Source organism: Rhinoraja longicauda, chromosome 3 (assembly GCF_053455715.1).
Source record: "Rhinoraja longicauda isolate Sanriku21f chromosome 3, sRhiLon1.1, whole genome shotgun sequence".
Classification (NCBI taxonomy): domain Eukaryota; kingdom Metazoa; phylum Chordata; class Chondrichthyes; order Rajiformes; family Arhynchobatidae; genus Rhinoraja; species Rhinoraja longicauda.
This window is the reverse complement of record NC_135955.1, coordinates 1,341,394-1,347,358: the sequence shown is the minus strand read 5'-3', so window position 1 is coordinate 1,347,358 and position 5,965 is coordinate 1,341,394. Positions and strand designations below refer to the sequence as shown.

Sequence of the window (5,965 nt, the reverse complement as noted above, 5' to 3'; positions counted from 1 at the left end):
CGGGGACGTACATAACCTGAGCTTTCTTCAGTACACTTTTAAAAACATCCCACTTGGCCGATGTTCCTTTCCCCTCAAATAACCTGCTCCAGTCAACTTGAGCGAGACCTTCTCTCATACCCTCAAAGTTGGCCTTACCCCAGCTGAGCATTTTAACACGTGGACCCTCTCCGTCCCTATCCATAACTATCTGAAACCTAATCGACCCAACTTCCCAATACTAGATCCAGCGTTGCCCTCTCACATGTGGGGGTCTCCACATACTGCTTGAGAAAACTCCTCAACACTTTTGAGGAATTGCCCCCCATCTGAATCCTTCACGCTATGATTTTCCCAGTCTATATTGGGAAAGTCAAAATCCCCGACCACAACAACCTTATTGACCTGCAGCTGTCTGCAATCTCCCGGCATATTTATTCTTCCAGTTCCCGTTGACTATTCGGGGGTCTGCAGTACACCCCCAACAAGGTGATCATCCCTTTCTTGTTCCTCAGCTCCACCCATAAAGCCTCACTAGCCGAACCGTCCATAATGTCACCTCTGAACACAGCCGTGACATCCTCCTTAACCACTTGTGGGCAGTGGGCAAGTCCTAACTGGAGTTGGACGACCCCGCCCCCACGATGTCTCCACTGTCTTAGGGCGGCACGGTAGCGCAGCGGTAGAGTTGCTGCTTTACAGCGAATGCAGCGCCGGAGACACAGGTTCGATCCTGACTACGGGTGCTGCACTGTAAGGAGTTTGTACGTTCTCCCCGTGACCTGCGTGGGTTTTCTCCGAGATCTTCGGTTTCCTCCCACACTCCAAAAACGTACAGGTATGTAGGTTAATTGGCTGGGTAAATGTAAAAATTGTCCCTAGTGGGTGTAGGATAGTGTTAATGTGCGGGGATCGCTGGGCGGCACGGACTTGGAGGGCCGAAAAGGCCTGTTTCCGGCTGTAGATATATGATATGATATGATATGAGCATGCCACATGTACAGTCGGCAAGTCATTGGTTCCAGCGGCTTTAGGGCTTGTCTACCTAGCGTGTGAAGCCTGGGTAGGATTGCGCGGAGGAAACCACCAGAAGGTTCAACGGGCAGAAAGACGACCCCAGCAAAGCGTCGTGGAGCGCAAACAGGGCAGAGTGAGATACGTAGGACACTTCTGACCATCCACTGCACCCTGACCTGTTCCCAGCCGTCTCGACTATGTCTTGTTGCTGGAACCCGATAGGCCGGGACGAGAGAGTGAGGCCGACGATCTGCGCAACCTCATACGTCCAAGTCAGTTAAATCCAAGTCATGACTTCAACCCCATACCGCGCAACCTCAAGTCCTGTGGCGATAGGAGAGTGGCGAAGCAGCAGGTGTGGATACACTGGAAGCTGTAGTCACGAACCTGCACACAGGCGGCCCAGGGCATAGGGTCGCTCTCTACTGGACCGAAGTAGCAGTGGAGTTCGGCAGCCCCCCCCCCCCCCGGGGGTCTGAGCAGCCCTCTCTAGGATTCACTCTGCTCACCTCCATGGAGGAAGGGGCTAGAAAAGGTGCCTCAAACATAGCCTGCTTCACTTCACCTTGGCCAGCATACCGCGGCTGGCGAGGATCTCAATCAGCGGTCGCTCAACCTCGGCACGTGGAACGTGTGAATCCTGCTGGATACATCAAGGCAGATAGACCAGAAACAAGAACAGCACTGGTCGCCAAAGAACTAGCTCGCTACAACGTGGACATAGCAGCACTCAGTGAAACTCGCCTTGCAGACAAGGGTCAGCTCTCAGAACTTGGTGGTGGGTACACCTTTTTGTGGAGTGGTCGCAGCAGCGCTGAACGGCGAGAGGCAGGCGTTGGATTCACCATCAGATCCCACCTCGCCCGAAAACTTGCCAAGCTTCCAGAGGGCATCAATGACCGCCTGATGACACTTCAACTCCCACTTGGAAACAAGAAGAGTGCAAGGCTGATCAGCGCATATCCCTCAACAATGACCAACCCGGATGATATCAAGGACAAGTTCTATGAAGAACTCAACGCCCTCATTGCAGCAGTCCCACAGTCAGAGAAGCTTACTGTCCTCGGGGACTTCAACGCCAGAGTGGGGACAGATGACCAGACTTGGGAAGAGATCATTGCACGTCATGGCACCGGCAAGTGCAACAGCAACGGCGTTCTACTCCTGAAGATGTGTGCCTCACATGACCTAGTCATCGCCAACACACTCTTCCGCCTCCCCACCCGTAAAAAGACATCTTGGATGCACCCACGCTCCAGGCAATGGCGTCTGATTGATTATGTCATCACCAGGAAGAGGGACAGGCAGGACGTGTGAGTGACAAACCCATGTGTGGTGCCGACTGCTGGACTGATCATCGCCTCATTGTGTCCAAACTCAAGCTTCGCATCGTGCCCATGAGAAGACCCTAAGGTCAGAAGACTGCAAAGAGGCTCAACGTCTCCAAGCTGAAGAGCAGCAAAGTTGCAGAAGAAATCTCCAGAGACCTTGATGGCAAGTTGGTGAACACACCCCATGATGACCAGGACAGCACTGACGAACAGTGGGTGGCCTTCAGAGATGCAGTCTACTCCATCGCCCTCGAACACCTCGGGCCAGCATCCCGCAGAAACCAGGACTGGTTCGACGAGAACGATGAAGAGATACAGGCACTGCTATCAGAGAAACACCAACTGTTCAGAGCACCCCAGAACGACCTCACGTCACAAGCGAAGAAAGATGCCTTTGCCAGCGCAAGACAAAAGGTACAGAAGAAACTCCGTGAGATGCAGGACACATGGCATAGCAAGAAGGCCGATGAAATCCAGGGCTACGCAGACAGTCACGACACCAAGCGTTTCTACGACGCATTGAAGGCTGTGTATGGACCCCAGTCCTCTGGCTCCTCTCCCATCCTCAGTGCAGACGGGACCCAGTTGCTGACAGAGAAGAAGCAGATTCTGGATAGATGGGCTGAACATTTCAACCAGGTCCTCAATCGCCCTGCTAATATCAACGACGAGGCCATCACTCCCTTACCTCAGATGGAGATCAACCAGGACCGTGACAACCTCCCGACAGAAGAAGTCACGAAGGCCATCAAGCAACTTTCCTGTGGCAAAGCACCAGGATCAGATGCAATTCCTGCTGAAGTGTACAAAGCAGGAGGCCCTGTCATGATGCAGAAGCTGACTGAACTCTTCCAGTCCATGTGGAATGATGGGAAGGTCCCACAACAGCTGAAAGATGCCAGCATAGTCCACATCTACAAGAGGAAAGGCAACCGCCAGTCTTGCGACAATCATCGAGGCATCTCCCTCCTGTCCATAGCTGGGAAGATCTTGGCTCGCATCCTGCTCAACCGTCTTATTCAACACCTTGAGCAGGGTCTCCTTCCAGAAAGCCAGTGTGGTTTCCGTGCTGGGCGTGGAACTGTCGACATGATATTTGTTGCACGCCAACTCCAGGAAAAATGCCAAGAGCAGCACAGCGACCTGTTCGTGACCTTCGTCGATCTGACAAAGGCCTTCGACACTGTCAGCAGAGATGGCTTGTGGAAGATAATGCAGAAGTTTGGCTGTCCCAGCAAGTTCATCACGATTGTCCGGCAGTTCCATGACGGCATGATGGTGAAAGTGCTAGATGATGGAGATGAGTCGGAAGCCTTTCCAGTGACAAACGGCGTGAAGCAAGGTTGTGTTCTTGCCCCTACACTCTTCAGCATGGTCTTCTCTGCCATGCTGACTGATGCCTTCCGTGACTGCCAGGATGGAATACACATCGGGTACAGGACTGACAGCAGGCTGTTCAACCTCAGGGACCTGCACGCTGTTACAAAGATGAAGGAGACCATCATCAGAGATTTCTTATTTGCTGATGACTGCGCCCTCAAAGCCAGCACAGAGCAGAAGACGCAGCATGAAATGGACTGCTTCTCACAGGCCTGTGACAACTTTGGTCTCTCCATTGGCACCAAAAAGTCTGAAGTTATGTACCAGCCCGCACCTGGAAAGCCCTACCAGGAACCACACATCACGGTGAAGGGGCAGAATCTACAGGCAGTTGACAGCTTTGCCTATCTGGGTAGTACACTCTCGCGAGTGGTGAACATTGACGCTGAGGTCAACAACAGGATTGCCAAGGCCAGCGCTGCCTTTGGGCGACTCCGTGGGAATGTTTGGGAGCGGAGAGGACTCAGCCTTACCACCAAGCTGAAGGTCTACCGTGCAGTGGTACTCACCACTCTTCTCTATGCCAGTGAGACCTGGACTGTCTACAGCAGACATGCCAAACAGCTCAACCACTTTCACTTGAGCTGCCTACGTAGACTCCTTCACATCAGGTGGCAGGACAAAATTCCCGACACAGAGGTCTTGGAACGGGCCGGAATCCCCAGCGTCCGCACCCTCCTACGGAAAGCCCAAGCCAGATGGGCAGGCCATGTCGTCAGAATGCCCGAGAGTCGACTGCCAAAAACAGCTTCTGTATGGAGAACTGTGTCAGGGCAAGCGCTCAGTAGGAGGACAGAAGAAACGGTTTAAGGACTGCCTCAAAGTGTCCCTCACAGACTTGGACATCAACCTCAGCACTTGGGAGTCTCTTGCTCTGGACCGTCCAACCTGGCGTAGCAACCTCACCACAGGAGCCCGTGCAGCAGAGAACAGATGCACTGCAAAGGCCCAGGGGAAACGCACCGCGCGCAAGGCCCGGGCTACCTCCACTTCCACTGTAGCACCCATCCACTTGTGTCCTACGTGTGGGCGTGCCTTTCCGGGCCAGGATTGGCCTCACCAGTCACATCCGGACCCACAGTCACCAATCCTCCAACTGAAAGTGAAGTCATGGTCATCTTCCAACCCGAAGGACGAACAACAACAACCAATAATGCAACTCCCCCCCTTCCCTTTTACCCTCACCCCTGTCTCTCCTGAAGCTCCTGTACCCCGGAACATTGAGCTGCCAGTCCTGCCCTGCCCCTCCCTTAACCATGTTTCAGTCATGGCTACAACATCCCAGTCGCTCGTACCTATCCATGCCCTAAGCTCATCTGCCTTCCCTGTCAGGCCCCTTGCATTAATATACGTGCAGTTTAAACCAACCCTCCTTCCTCGCTCCCCGCCTTTCGCCCGCCTATTCTGTCCACTAACCTTTCCCACACCACCCTCCATACCAACTTCTAGCCTCTCACATGCCTCTGCCCTATATGAGATCCCACCCCCTGCCAATCTAGTTTAAACCCTTCCGTGTAGCATTAGCAAACCTGCCCGGTAGGATGTTGGTCCCCATCCAGTTCAGGTACAACCCGTCCCTTTTATACAGGTCACCCCAACCCCGGAAGAGATCCCAATGATCCAGAAATCTGAATTCCTGCCCTCTGCACCAACTCCTCAGCCACACATTCATTCCCCCTACCTTCCTATTCTGACCTTCAGTAGCACGAGGTACTGGAAGCAATTCTGAGATCACTACCTTGCAGGTCCTGCTTTTCAGTCTTCTACCCAATTCCGTATATTCTTGTTGCAGAACCTCCTTCGTCTTCCAACCTCTATCATTTGTGCCAACGTGCACAACAACCTCCATCACTCTTGAGGATGCCGTGCAGCCGCTCTGAGACATCCTGGACCCTGGCACCAGGGAGGCAACACACCTTCCTGGAGTCCCGCCTACTGCCGCAGAATCTCCTGTCTGCACCTCTGACGATGGAGTCTTCCACCACTATGGCTCTGCCTGACGTCACTCTTCCCCGTTGAGCCTCGACACCAGGGTTGTAATCACAGCCCTGGCCAACACTCAATCTTGTCATGTCATCCGCTCCCATGAGGTGCACCTGTTTTCAGTAGGTACAGCCACCTTCGCTCACCCACCTTCGCTCTTCGTTGATGTGACAACCTCACTGAAGGTCTTGTTCAGGAAACTCTCGTTTTCCCAGAAGACCCTGAGGTCATCCAGCTGCTTCTCCAGTTCCCCACCACGGTCATTCAGGAGCTGC

At 53.4% G+C, this 5,965-nt stretch overlaps 1 pseudogene; it reads left to right on the top strand.

The window, feature by feature from the left end:
- The first annotated feature begins 324 nt into the window (after window positions 1-324).
- LOC144611417 (uncharacterized) lies at window positions 325-5,565 on the top strand (annotated as a pseudogene).
- The last annotated feature ends 400 nt before the right edge of the window (window positions 5,566-5,965 follow it).